Source organism: Triturus cristatus, chromosome 3_2, assembly GCF_964204655.1.
Source record: "Triturus cristatus chromosome 3_2, aTriCri1.1, whole genome shotgun sequence".
NCBI lineage: Eukaryota > Metazoa > Chordata > Amphibia > Caudata > Salamandridae > Triturus > Triturus cristatus.
The window spans coordinates 505,320,731-505,334,093 of NC_140584.1; the positions used below are offsets into that span (position 1 = coordinate 505,320,731).

A 13,363-nucleotide genomic window follows, 5' to 3' on the forward strand; every position below is an offset into this window, starting at 1 on the left:
TGAAGTCCATGGCGGTCTTGAAGTAAAGTGTGGAACTGGACTTGAGACTGCTTTGGTGACCAGGTAACTGTCCAAATACTGCTTAGTAGCCCCCTTGACCTTTTACTTGCTGGCACTGGTCACCCCACTCAGATGGTGGTAGCTGAATATAACTCTTTCAAACTTTTCAAAAGTTTCTCAACTTTACAGTTACCAATGCTTGTTTGCACTTTGGTCTACAAAGCAGACATTTATATTTTACATATAAATCTATATCTCTGGAACTCCCTAGTGGATTTTACTATTTTGCGTTTAAAAATTCATAAAAATATCTGTTTTTATAAATTGGTGTCGGATTTCTTTCGTGTTGTGTGACTTTCTCATTCCATTGTTTGGTGCTTCTAAATGCTTTACATTAGTTTCTTTGTTAAAGCCTTTCTGCTGGCAGCCACAGCTAACTAGGGTTGAGCTAAAGGATTTACAATAAGCCTGACTGGACCCAAGACAGTTCTGCAAGTGTATTGCACAGGAAGGTCGCACAACCATGCCATATAATACACTACAATCCTCACAACTGAGTAAAAGTTGAAAGAAAGACTTCATACACAAATTCAGTGCCATTTTTATTTCAGGAATGCCCGCCTCAAAACTATTCTGAAACAGAACGTGAAAACACTTACAAGTTCGAATGAGAGGTTGTTAAATATCAATTTTATGGATTTTACACATTATAATTTAAAGACGGGCAAACAGGGGACGTTAAGAATTACGTAAAAACACCTAATCAATTACAGATTATAAAAAAAGAAAAATAGACTAATCACGCCACTAAATTGAAATACATTAATTTCATCCTGCAAATGATTGTTTAAAATCAGAAGACTTTGACAATGAGTCATCTGAAAAATCACAACCATTTCTGATGCTCCCATCTAAGCAATCTGGCATCATCCCATGTAAAGAATGTCACATTGGACTTCACATAGGCCAACAGGATACAGTCATCTGGTTTCTTATTCCTGTGTCACAACTCAAAACCGTGCTATTGATTCAATATTTGTTTTTCCAAAGGATACATTAACAAAGCAGGATTATGAACCACAGGGGTAGTACTGCAACATGATCTATTGGCTACAGCCTACTGCATTCCCTTCAATAACTCTTCCTGTTTTATGTATGTTAATTGGGTCACATCATATACAATGCATGTTCATTCTTGCAAGGTTTTTAAAAGTACTTTATTTGATATTTTAACCCCAAACTTCAGAATCTTAACAGACTAAACGTAGATATATGATTGGCATACTCAGGAGCACCTGTAAAGAGTTATTTGGAACTACGCTCGGGAATCCAGAATCCTGATGAAGTTATCATTTTTAGGTCCGTCCTTTTGATTTACCTAAACCTATATGTATTATACACTTACTTTTAGCGGCTTACAGCCAGCCCACTTCATTCATTGTTCTGTTATTTTGTCGTTCACATTGTTCTTGTGCTCACTACAGCGTACAGCATGGAGCAATAGGCGAGCCAACTTCAGCCATTGGTTAACTTCACTGCGAGTGACGGCATCCTGCCCTTTCACAAAGAGCACATCCACACACAAAGTACTTTCCTTCATTGTTAGGGACCACTATTGTAATGTGTGATTTTTGAGACCAAAGGATAACTTTGCTTTAATCCACTGTTTTTTATATTGACAGGATTTAGTTTCCCCAGGAATAAAGATTTGGAAAAACTATGACAAAACAAAGCAAGCACTGACAAAGCCAAAAGGCTGCTAGTCAACTCCAGACCAATTGGCTTTGACAATGATTGACATTTTTGTTTTTACAAAGAACCTCTTAATAGGGACATACAAGTCCATATAGGCATAAATAAGATTTTACTCCACCAGCTTCATCCTCTGGACTGCTGTTTCATTTAATTTTTGCCTCTGCCCTCCAGAGCATACATCACACAGAGAGGTTCAACTGATTTCAACCACTAGCTCCTCTCAGTGCGAGTGATGGTATTTAGCTTCTGCAAAAGGTGCACACCATCAAAAAGCACAGGCCTCTTCAAGGCCAAGGACTGTTGGGCAGATGTGTCTTTTTTAATCTTATTTATTATATTTTCCTTAGGTATTTTTGACTTTTGTGAGACTCTTGCAGCTCCTCAATCACTGCTACTAAGCCACCCAGCCCCTGCTGGTACTTCAAGTGTACCACATCCTGCATGGGCACTCCTGGAAGTACCTACCTTTAAGTGGGATAAAAAACATTTAAAGGTTGCAACATGTGCATGCATGGCCATCATTGAATGTATTTTTTAAACCTATACTATAAGTCATTCAAACAAAACAAGCATTGGCAAAGCCAACAGTCTGCTAGCTAAAACTAAATCTACTGACTTTACCAGACTTTGTTCTTAGTTTGAACTCAGTTCACCATTATTTGGTGTCCAATGATATTGAAACTAATCAGCACCTTCATAATGCAGAAGTCTATGGTAAGATTTTAGTTCGGGAGCAGCTTCGTTTTCATAATCGTACTGTGCTTTGCATGATAGGTACACTGAATGAAATATTTATACTGACGATTTTATCCTTTTTTTCACAATATTTTATTGCTTTTTATTTTATTGCTTTTTAGATAAATAAAAACAGTGCGTTCAGCATGACATCCATATACAATACCACTGTACTATACCAGACAAAGAGTAACTACGTATATGTATTTGTCCCCACACAGAGGTCATAACAGTGCCTGAACCCATCACTCATGACCATAAGATAGAAAAACAGCAGTCCATGCACCCCAAGTTCCCCCCAGCTCCCATGGGCCATCTTAATGCAGCTCCAGATGGATCCCTCTATTTTCTGCAGGTGAAAGAAAGATCGGGCGCTTCAGCTCCATACAGTGATCCATGCCCTTTGGCCACGCCTCCACTGCAGGCACCCCTGCATCCTTCAATGCCCTAGCAATGTCTCTCTTGGCAACAATTAAGCCGGCCACAGGAGTGCCCTCTGGTATTATGTGCCCCCCAGGTCATAAGTAATATGCAGGAGTGTTAGTTTGGAATCCCAGGGGACAGTCCATCCCAGCACCCCTTTGAGATTCCTCAGCACATTCCCCAGCAGTGGACCAGTCCTGGGCAGTGCCAGAAAGTATGGAGAAAATCACCCAAAGGATCGCCGTATCATAAGCAGTCACCAGTCATGATGAGACTCATCCTGTGAAGCCTGGCTCTGGTGAAATACACCATATGGATTATCCGCAATTGAATCATCCAGAACTGGGATGCTCTCACTGCTTCTCTGGGGTCCTCCACTGCCTCCTGCCAATCATCATCATCTAGCTCATCCAGGTCAGCCTCCCAAGCCATCCGAACCCCTACCAGGGGTCAGTCAAGTAACATTTTATAGAGCTCTGACAGCTTGTGCTCCTGGAGGGGTATGAGTATGATTTTAGCCTCCAGTGGAGAAAACTTGGGATGTTGTTTAATGTTTGTATTGTGGGGAGGAGAGCATGCCAGAGCTGGAGGTAATGAAAAAACTCGGTACGATGCAGGTCAAATTCGTCTTGCAAGTCCTGGAAAGATTTAAATGTCCCAACCTTGCCCACGTGTTGTAAATTGAAACAACGATGTGATTAAGCATTTACTAAAGACATTAATTCCCTTCTCTAGATCATGTTTTCTCCGTTATGTTGACCGAAGTTCGGACTCCATTTTGTATTGTTATGCTTCCACGTGTTCCCCACGAGAAGAGTCCAACCTCTGTGTTAGTTGCTCTTGTAATCTGCCTAGTAACAGTCTATAAATAGCTCCTTTGTCCATCTGGCACATGCCCAGACTTGACCACATCTGTTATCAGTTAGCCTTGCTTGACCATGTTTTCGCGGGCTCAAGGAGTGTGTTAGCTCCGCCCACATATTGATTCAGTATCGAAAATGACCATAAATGGTAATGTTCTTCGGCCTCATGTTGTATCCACCCACTTATGAGCCCCTCTATTGTGTATAAAAGGGGACCATGTACGTAAGTTCTTTGTGCTACTCTATGCAATACTGAAGAGTGTTGTGTGGATTGTAGGACCACCCTTAAGGGTTAATAAATGCTGTCTTTGTACTTTGCAGTTTCCGTGCCAACTTCCTTATAGATTCCATTACAAGAGAGCGAACCCTTGTGTCCTGCGGGCCTAGCTGGGGCCTGTATTCATCAATTGGCGCCCAACGTTGGGCTCATCGGCGACTCGGATGCTCGAAGGACTGGTCGCGACGAAGGTGAGGAATTTGGCCGGGGACGTGATCACTGCCAGCGGCGTCTTAGCCCTGGCATCCCGAGGTTTTTCTTCCTTCCCTTCCGAGCTGACCGTCTGGGTGGCGCCGGTCCTCGACTGAGACCTCTTCTGTCGGTTTTGCCGTGAAAGCCGTTTGGGCGATTGTGGAGCTTGGCAGTTGGAATCTGGACTCTTGATTGGTAAGAACCGGTGTACGGTACTTGCTCCGAGTTTTTGAAGCCTGATCTGGCTATTTGAGTTTGATTTGTGATGACTAGTCATATTTTGTATTTGTCTTTGTGAAAATATATGCGTTGCAACACATATAGGCAGGTAATGTGGAGAGATTTCTCCGGAGCTGTGTAACTTTGAACGGCGCAACGATTAAGTGCCATTTTCTCTATAATATTGCATATTTTGCATTATTCCTGAGCATGCCTGCTTTTAGCGCACTCCGTAAGTGGTGTTGCTGTTTTGGAAACCGGTTGAACCTCGAGGAATCTGCTCCAGCTCCCCCAGAGGGGACTCCTAATAGGGATATGTATGTGAAGCATGGTCTTTCTTCCATAATGTACAGCACAGTATGGAGGAAATATACTAAAAAAGATCCTGAGTTACGATGGCCTTTGTATGGATCGTTTGATATACGTAAGATTGAGTATGTGGAACAGTGTATGTGTAAGTGGCGTGCTCGTCAGGATATGTTTGAGTGTGTGCGGTTGTGGGTGAAGGAGGTGCGTGAGCGAGAGAAGCGTGAGAAAGCGCTGTTCGATAAAGAACAACGGAAGAATGATCATGTGCGGGCACAGGAAGCGAGGCGTCGGGAGGACAAAGAACAAACGGAGAGACAAGAGAAAGAGCGTAGGCTGCAAGTCTCGGGTCAATATGCTGTTCGGCAGCCACTTTATCCTGTCCTTAATAATCTTGATGATGATTTTTATTTACTAGATCGCTCTCCACCCCCTTATGTTGGCGCATCTGCTCCGAGGCCACAAGATCCTGTCCCGGGTCCGGGTAAGGTAGATACGCGGTCCATGTTATCGGCTGAACATATGGCCGAGCTTCGGCAAATTTCTTTCCGTGCACTTAAGGGCAAGGTGTCCGTGGATGAATTGTTCCATACTTGGGGGTCGTGGCAAGATAGAGAGAGATTGTATTTTTTGAGTCATTTTGCTGAGGAAGTGATTGCTGCTTTTCGGAAATATTCTAGTGTCTTTGAGCCTGAAGAAGTGACATCGGATGCTAAAGCATTGCATGATGGTGTTTTTTCTCCCTCTAAGGCTCCTGATACGGCTCGGCGGCTATTCGCCTTGCGGGACGCGGTGCTGGCCCATAAAGAAAAAGCACGCCAACGAGCAGGGGAGGAGATGCAGTCGGATTCGTGTACCGCAGAAGGCCACTCATCCACCTCTCAATCAGATAAGAGCGATCTAGTGCATACTAAGCCAATGCGCGAGGCGGCGCCTTTGTATGTTCCTCCTAAAGGAGCGGGGACTAGCTCGGACATTACCTCCGCCGATGCTAAGGGATATTTTGTGTATAATTGGGTTTATACTCCGTGGCATAGAGCTGATGTTATGGCATTAAAGAATGCGCTGCCTGACCCCCGCAAGAATCCAGCGGCCTTCTACGAAGAAGTCGAGGGGGCCTTGAATTCTTGCGTTATGACTTTAGCAGATATAGACCTGTTCTTTGGCCTTATTCTACCACCGGATATGTGGCGATCTGTCCGAAAGGTAGATGATATAGTTGCCTTTAAGGCCCGGTGGTCTGACCTTGAGGATGAGGATAGGGAGCGGAAGCCCGCGCAGAAACCGCCCCAGAGTATTTTAGATCTCCCTGCTGCTATTGTGGCTAAGTTGAAGACAATTATCCCCCCTAAAAAGATTGACTGGAATATGTTAGCTGCATGTAAACAGAAAGTTGACGAGTCAGTTGCGGACTTCTTTACGCGCTTTGAGGAGACGTTTCATGATTTTAGTGGCCAGTCGCTTACTGACGATACGGGCCGCCACCTTTTTGCGGATAATTATGTGGCTAATCTGCTGCCGGCAGTTGCGGCCCGTTTAAAAGCGAGTGAAAGTTCTTGGTCTTCCGCTACACCGACAGCCCTCCTGACTATCGCCCAGTATTATGAGCGTCAGGAGCAAGAAGCAAAGGGCCAGGAGGAAAAGAAATCGAAAGATTTGAAAACAAAGGTGATGTTGGCACAAGTCTATGGCCCGCCCCGACGGGGTAGTAATAGAGGTAGGGGAGGATCTTATGGTCCTCCCTCGGGCCGATCTGATTTGAATGGGAACCAATGTGCGTATTGAAAGCAATCGGGTCATTGGGCTAGGGACTGCCCGGTGTTGCATGCATCGCGTCAGGGGCATACCCACGGTGGCCCGCGAGGTAGAGGGGGTTTCTCGAACTTTCGAGGGAATTCTAACGAACAGGCTCGTTTTGACTCTGCTGGGCAGCACCGAGACAGATCAAATGTTTTCGATCGCCAGCATCAGTATCAAGTGTCGGGGATTGACCGGTCGGGGTACCATGACTCTCAGCATGCATAGGGATGCGTTGGATGGGGGTTAGAATCAGTTGAGGTGCCGGTCGATCAGAAGGGTCCTTATGTATCGGCTGAGGTTTTGGGCTCTACTGATCAGTTCCTAGTGGATACAGGAGCGACACGTAGTGCACTGTCTAAGCAATTGGTTCCGGGGGCTCCCCCATCCGGCTTAATGGTCACATCGGTAGGGTTTGACGGTACACTCTCCCGAAGCCCTCTTTCGCAGCCCCTCATGTTTAAGGTTGATTCTTTTTCTGCACCCTGTCCGTTTCTGCTTGCCCCGTACACACCGGACAACATTATGGGTCTTGATATGTTAAAGCATTTTAGGGCTACGATCCGCTGCTCCCCTGCTGGTGTGCGGGTAATATTGAATGACAATTACCCCCGATCTGAACGGATGTGTGCGATGTCAGAGGATGCGCTGTTAGCTACCCTCCCTCGTGCTTTGTGGGCAACTTCGGATACTGATGTGGGACAAATGGTGATTCCACCGGTCCACATTAGCGTCCAGGAGGGGGCGGTGTTACCACGCCTCCCACAGTACCGTATTTCCCAGGAGGGTGAGGAGGCTCTCATACAGATAGTGCAGGATTTAATGGCAGTAGGGGTAGTGGAGGAAGTCCCCTACAACATTTGTAACAGTCCGATTCTTCCCATACTGAAAAAGGATACGGATGCCAGAGTTTATCGGTTTATAATTGATTTGAGAGAAGTAAACAAGATCGTGATACCTCAGTACCCAGTGGTTTCCGATATCACGACGTTGCTTACTTTGGTACCACCTACGGCGACTATGTTCTCCGTGATCGATTTGAAGAATGCCTTCTTTTCCATTCCCATTCACCCTGATAGCCGATATCTCTTTGGGTTTACATTAAATAATAGATCTTATCGTTTTTGTAGGATCCCCCAGGGCTACACAGAAAGCCCTAGTATTTACAGTCAGGCTTTGAAAAGACAATTGGATTCTTTTCTTTTGCTCGAGGGGGTCGCCCTCATTCAATATGTCGATGACATCTTGCTGGTGGCTGACACCCTGGAGTTGTGTGAAAAAAGTACGTTATCCTTACTTTCCTTTTTAGCATCCCACAATCATAAGGTATCTAGGAAGAAATTGCAATTCTGTAGACCAAAGGTGACTTATTTGGGTCACCTTTTGTCTAAGGAGGGACGTGCACTCACACCGGATCGTATCCAAGTAATTTTGGACACACCGAGACCGTCCACACAGAAGGATGTGCGTGCATTTCTGGGCCTTGTTTCTTTTTGTAGACAGTGGATATTGGGGTTTTCGCACATAGCTAAGCCATTGTTAGCCCTCTTGACAAAGGACACGCCTATCCCAATCCCTTGGTCAGATGAGTGTGATACTGCTTTTCAGCAACTACGACAGGCCCTTTGTTCAGCACCAGTGTTAGGGACCCCTGATTATGCAAAACCCTTTTCGCGGTATGTGCATGAGAAAGATGGATGTGCATTGTCAGTTTTAGTGCAGATGCACGGCGATAAGCAGCGCCCTTGTGCATATTTTTCGGCTGTACTTGATCCTGTCGCCCGAGCATTACCAGGGTGTTTTCGCTCGGTTGCGGCGACAGCTGTGTCAATACGCCAAAGTGAGGGAATTGTGTTATCTCATAAGTTGTTGGTATTAGTCCCCCATGCTGTCGATGCCCTGCTCAATCAAACAAAGACGCAGCATTTGACCAGCGCCCGTTTAACGGGATATGAGTTGACGCTTTTGGCTCCTCATATTACGTTAAAAAGGTGCGTAACGTTAAACCCGGCAACATTGTTGCCATACCCCGAAACCCAGCCTGAGGCGCGGAAAGCGCATGATTGTATTCTCGTGACTGAGGAACAAACAAAGGGTCGTATTGATCTCCAGGATACGCCCTTTCCAGATGTAGATGGAGAACTGTGGGTGGACGGATCCTGCCTGAAGCTACCAGATGGTACGACTTCAGCAGCGTATGCAATTACCACATTGCAAACGATAGTGGAGACAGCACGCATACCACAGAAATCAGCTCAAGCAGCGGAACTGATAGCATTAACACGAGCATGTGAGCTTAGTACAGGATTATGTGTGAATGTTTATTCAGATAGCCGCTATGCCTTCGGAGTAGCGCATGACTTCGGCCTACTCTGGATGGAGAGAGGGTTTTTAACGTCACATGGAGTACAGATAATGCATGGAGAGTTAGTTCATAATCTTTTAACTGCACTGACATACCCAAAGAAAATTGCCATCGTTAAGTGTACCGCCCATAGGAAAGTAGTTGATAAAGTTGGAGAAGGGAATGCGTTAGCGGATCGAGTAGCACGGGAGACTGCGATGCAGCCCGGTACTACTGCCATGTATGTAGTAAAGTCACAGGTGGAAAGATGGCATGATGCGAAGGAGGAAGTGCGAGAAATGCAAAGGACCGCTTCTGACAAAGAGCGGGAACAATGGGCTAATGAGGGAGAACTGGATGACGAGGGCTGCTGGAGAAATAAGCAGATGGATAGATGGAAATTACCCACGGCCTTTGTACAACCTATGGTTCAGATGGCACATGGGCTAGCACATGTTGGAGCTTCCGCAATTGTGAAATTGCTTACCCAAGTCTGGGAGCATCCAGAGATTGCTAGCACAGCGAAGAGGGTGGTGCAGACCTGTATGATCTGCCTGAGGTATAACCCAGGAAAGGGTACTCGAACTCCGGCAGGAGGATTTGTGACACCTACTGCACCCTTCGAGGTTTTGCAGATGGATTACATCCAGCTTGAGCGCTGTAACAATCTGAAGTATGTTCTAGTAGTGGTTTGCGCTTTCAGCAAATGGGTTGAAGCGTACCCTACGAAAGACAATACTGCAATGACTACTGCGAAGTTGCTGCTGAAAGAGTTCTTCCCTCGATATGGCGTCTGTAGACTTCTGTGGAGTGATAATGGGCCTCACTTTGTAGCGGATGTTATAAAGTACGTCTTGAAGGGCCTGGGCATCACCCAGAAGTTTCACGCGGTATTCCACCCTCAGTCTGCAGGACTAGTCGAGAAGTATAATGGTACACTGAAGCTCAAGATCGCTAAAATCCAAGCTTCGACGTCCTTGACTTGGCCAGACGCTCTGCCACTGGCGTTATTGTCAATTAGATCGGTACCGCACTCTCGAACTGGCCTTACACCGTACGAGATTGTCTTCGGACGCCCAATGAATATTTGGGGTCCACCAAAACCTAAGGCTGTGTATGATGTACCTTGTGTAATGATGAATGATTATCTGGCACAGTTAACGGATAACTTGGTTTCTATTCATCAACAGGTCCGAGAGGCGCTCCCTGATTGGTCTACCGGTGAAGGACATGGTCTCCGACCTGGTGACCACGTGATGGTGAAAATATTTGACAGAACAAACAGCTTGGAACCGAGATGGGTGGGTCCTGAGCAGGTCCTCCTCGCAACGAGGACGGCTGTGCGAGTCTCCAACAGAAAGAATTGGATCCATTCCCTGCACTGTAGGAAGGTGCCGCCCGGATTGGTGGAACCTGCCGTGCTGACCGATCAACGAGAAATCTTGGCTGCAGAGACAGGCCGTGCTGCGGAGCCAAACGCCACTGAGGAGCTCTTTCCGGACCACGCGACTCCTGGAGGAAGGCGATATCATCTTCGACCAAGGAAGTGAGTTTTCCAGTACCGGGACATACTGTCAGAACGGCCCTTGGGTTAGTGAAACGGAGAGCCGATGAGGCAAGGGGGGGGGATCAGCCCTGCATTAGTGTAGCGACACCCGTCTTGGCCCGCTGGTGAAGAAATCAACCGCTGCCCAAGGGGAAGAGTTCTGACAGACTTTTAGTTTCAGGAAGATATGGGGTTTTATTTTTTTTACTTTGACATGGAGAAAAAGAAAATCCTTTGTGCATTAGGGTTCATGTTGACAGTAGCCATTGTTGGGATAACCACATGGTTCGTGGAGGATGTAACTCCCGCCCGGAAAATTCTTGTGTTGACAACTTCGGTGCCTGAGGAGCACTACTTTTATACATTACCGTATCAAGAGTTGAAGCATCGACAGTCTTACTTGAACAACACTTTCATCCAGATGCTGCATCATACCCACGTTGCTACGAATGCTACGAACTGTTGGATATGTGGGATGATGCCAGCTCATCAGAAGAAAGGAGGAACGCCATTTATACCACTTCCTTTCTCTCATAATGGCTCTTGTAGAGCATGGTATACTTTGCTTTTTGCCACTCGGAAACCGACAGTGGGACGATTGCTCTTCAGACTCAATAAAGAATGCCATCAAGACAAAAATGGGTATCCACAAGCGAATGGGACAATTTGGGAGTGGGAAGAGTACCGACCAGACAATGAATCCATTCCCTACATCTTCACGAACACAAGAGACACTGTGGGAAAGGACAAATTTGTGATTCAAGTAGCACAAGCTCAAGCGGACCTGTGTGTCCAGAGTGTGGGTTTTATCCCTGTTGGTGTTAGTGATTGTATTACTGTTCTGAACATTGATGGGTTGAACAATAGTACCTTTTTAGCCTCCCATAATACGTACTTTGTGTGTGGAAATAAAGGTTATTACCGTCTGCCGGCTGGGTGGTCTGGGGTATGCTATGTATCATTCCTATTACCTCCTGTATTCCTAGCTCCCGCATCTTATCATAAGGATCTGAAATTATTGAATAATGTGACTGTAAATAGGTATAAACGTACTTTATCAATTGACGATGTAGATCAGACTGATACCAGTCTGCAGCAGTATATTGATTTTAACTTAGGACTGTTTTTCTTTGTTGGAGCTGCCCTGAACAGTAGGAAGATCCGAAGATTAACAAGAGTGGTAGAAGCTGTGACAAATCAGACTGCTGCTGCTCTTGGGAATCTTACGGAGGAATTGCAAATTACTAGAATTGTTGCATTGCAGAATCGTATGGTATTAGACGTTATGCTAGCTGACAGAGGAGGAGCATGTAAAATTATTGGAAGTAGCTGTTGTGTGTTTATCCCTGATCATACGCCATCAGTTTATAATGCCATCAATAAACTGCATAAAATTGCAGCTGAGATCCATACAGAAAACGGCACTTGGTCCTTTTCTGGATGGTTTTGGGCGTTAATTACTGCCTGGGGATGGAAGGTTCTAACTGGTCTCTGCATTATTGTAGCGGTTCTGTTTTCGTGCTGTATCTGTGTTCAATGTGGTCCCTTGCTCTGCTCATTATGTGTATCATTCTGTATCCCTGATAAGAAAGCTATTGCCGATGTTGCTCATCAGAAACGTTTAGCTAAAGAAGTTGAAGAAATGATGACAATTGACATATATGATGATTACCCTAACAAACCGGATGTCTTCAGTAAATGCTGAAAGGGTCGTCTGTTGTAAATTGAAACAACGATGTGATTAAGCATTTACTAAAGACATTAATTCCCTTCTCTAGATCATGTTTTCTCCGTTATGTTGACCGAAGTTCGGACTCCATTTTGTATTGTTATGCTTCCACGTGTTCCCCACGAGAAGAGTCCAACCTCTGTGTTAGTTGCTCTTGTAATCTGCCTAGTAACAGTCTATAAATAGCTCCTTTGTCCATCTGGCACATGCCCAGACTTGACCACATCTGTTATCAGTTAGCCTTGCTTGACCATGTTTTCGCGGGCTCAAGGAGTGTGTTAGCTCCGCCCACATATTGATTCAGTATCAAAAATGACCATAAATGGTAATGTTCTTCGGCCTCATGTTGTATCCACCCACTTATGAGCCCCTCTATTGTGTATAAAAGGGGACCATGTACGTAAGTTCTTTGTGCTACTCTATGCAATACTGAAGAGTGTTGTGTGGATTGTAGGACCACCCTTAAGGGTTAATAAATGCTGTCTTTGTACTTTGCAGTTTCCGTGCCAACTTCCTTATAGATTCCATTACAGGAGAGCGTACCCTTGTGTCTTGCGGGCCTAGCTGGGGCCTGTATTCATCACACGTACCCCACCATGGAGATCGCAATAGTATCCCAAGTTGAAAAGCCCAGCAAGGCTGTCACCTGCTGTAGTCTGGTACCTCACCATAATGGAGTCTCTAACGCAACACAGTCTGCTCATCCCACCCACCTAAGGGCCGCGTTACAGATTTCAAACACCACCGGAGTAGCGGGTGGAAGATGAGCTGGGATAGCCCCCCATATAGATCATAAGCGAGGTCTCGCTCTCCCAGTTTCCATCCCTCCGTCACTTATGCCGGATCACTAAAGCCTGTGAACCAACATTCTTCACTACCAACAGGTGTTTCACCCAGTAGTATAGGAGCATATGCGGCGCAGCTATACCCCCCTCCAGGGCCAGCCTGCAACATTTCCAAAGAGTTATTAGGGGCATTACACCACTCTAGAGCAGCGACCAAATCAACGTATTGACACTCTTAAAAAAGCAAGATGACAGCGGAAAGTTGTGGTTCAGAAAATGGTAAAGGAGGCGTGGAAGGGAGACCATCTTGAAGATGGCTGAGTGTCCCAAAAGGGATAATGGCAGAGCAGACCAAAACTTAACGTCTCTTCCAGGGCACGCCAACTGCGAAG

General features: G+C 45.6%; 1 protein-coding gene across 2 annotated transcripts in view; it reads right to left on the minus strand.

Moving 5' to 3' along the window:
* The window catches only part of GALNT18 (polypeptide N-acetylgalactosaminyltransferase 18), a 1,553,208-nt gene that overhangs the window by 815,053 nt on the left and 724,792 nt on the right, over positions 1–13,363 (minus strand). The gene's annotated exons all lie outside the window — the stretch shown is intronic.